A 1,808-nucleotide genomic window follows, 5' to 3' on the forward strand; every position below is an offset into this window, starting at 1 on the left:
AAACAAACATTTTATAGTCTCTCTCCTTGTCATATATTTTTAAGAAATCACACAACTAAAGCAAAAACAAAAACAAAAAATAACTCTCTTTACCCCACTTCTCCCTCAAGAGTTGTCCAAATTTATTCTCTCACTTCCTCACTTCCCATTTTCTTCTCAACACACTCCAATCATATTCCAATCATACTCCTACATACTCCAACCATATTCCAATCATATTCATAATCAATATTCCAGGGAGACTCTTACTAAGGTTATCAATGACCTACATTCAGTCAAGCTAATGGTCAACTCTCTATCCTCTTCTTACTTGACTTTTAACAGGAGCCAGTGCATTTGACTACTTCTTCCTTCTAGAATTCTACAACACCGCACTCATCTGGTTTTCCTACCTCTCTTCTTAGCTGATTCCTCCTTTTATGTCAGACTTTTGACTGTGGGAGTGTTCCAGGGCTTTGTCCTAGACTCTCTGCTCTACCTATACTTATGTTTTCAGTGACTTTATTCAGTTTCATCAGTATATGTGCAATCTACATATCGAAAACTCCAATTTGAAACTCCAGCTCATGAAGCAGGTTCACTGTGAACTGGTTACCAACTTTTCAGAGTACAGTGAGACCAAACACCCATAAAACAAGTCACATGGAGCAGATTTATTACTTACAGATAGGCAGCAAGGGACAAGAGAAGCCTAGTATTCACTGCAAGCCAGCCCCCTAAGGCTCAGGAAAGCTGACCAGGGAGGATGGAGTCTTGTCTTCATGTGCCCCGCTTGCACAGCAGCTGAGGGACCCCAGAAAGCAGCCCACCCTGAGTTTTATATTCCGGGATTACATGACATGCTGGGCTAAAACACTGAAGGACATCCTGTTTCAAGGAGGAGAAAGAAACAGAGCTTGGGCTGTTCTGGCCAGTTCCTCCTTTACTGCATTATGTCACATTTCTAGTATATTTTATAGTTATTCTTAAGAACTACAAGTGAGAAAAGGGGAGAACAGGTTGGCCCAAGCCACTCAGAGAACTGTCCTGCACATCTGTGCTAAAGACTAATATAACCAATTGCCTTCTTAATGTCCCTATTTAGATGCCTAATAATCTGGCCAATGCAGTGCTATTGACTCTGGCCACAAATTTGCTTCTCCATGAGCCTTTCCTTATCTTAGGAAATGGCACTGTCATCCACCCAGTTGCTCAAGTCAAAAACCTAGAAGAAAATCTTCATTCTTTCATTTTTTAACACTATCACTATTGGCTGGACTTCTAAAAGAATCTCAGTTTTAACCACTTCTCACATGTCCATTACTATAAGCCTAGTCTGAGTCACCATCATCTTTCATCTAAAGTCTAGATTCACCTAGTCTATATTCTGGACTGCTATAATAGCTTCCTGATTGATTTCTCAGTCTCTACTCTTAACTCCCAATGCCCATCCTTTCCACCCTCCAGACAATCAGAATTACCTTCCTACCTTTAGGTTATGTCACTCCCTTTCTTAAAATTGTCCAGTGGCTCCTCACATCAGCAATTGTCTTAGTCAGTTTGGCTGCTACAACAAAAATGCCATAGACTGGGTGCCTCAAACAACATTTATTTCTCACAGCTCTGGGTAATAAGGCTGGGAAGTCCAATAGCAAGGTGCTGGCAGATTCAGTGTCTGGTGAAGGCCCACTTCTTGGTTCATAGATAACTATCTTCTAACTGTCCTCACATGGCAGAAAGGTCAAGGGAGTTCTTTGGATTCTCTTTTACAAGGGTATTAATCCCATTCACATTCACGAGGGCTCCATCCTCATGTCCTAGTCACCTCC

The 1,808-nt window shown here is 41.3% G+C and overlaps 1 protein-coding gene across 1 annotated transcript in view; it reads right to left on the reverse strand.

Moving 5' to 3' along the window:
• The window catches only part of LOC105807708 (chromosome unknown open reading frame, human C9orf84), a 128,942-nt gene that overhangs the window by 117,336 nt on the left and 9,798 nt on the right, over positions 1–1,808 (reverse strand). The window lies entirely within an intron of this gene.

This window comes from Propithecus coquereli, unplaced genomic scaffold (assembly GCF_000956105.1).
Source record: "Propithecus coquereli isolate 6110/MARCELLA unplaced genomic scaffold, Pcoq_1.0 Scaffold163, whole genome shotgun sequence".
Lineage (NCBI taxonomy): Eukaryota > Metazoa > Chordata > Mammalia > Primates > Indriidae > Propithecus > Propithecus coquereli.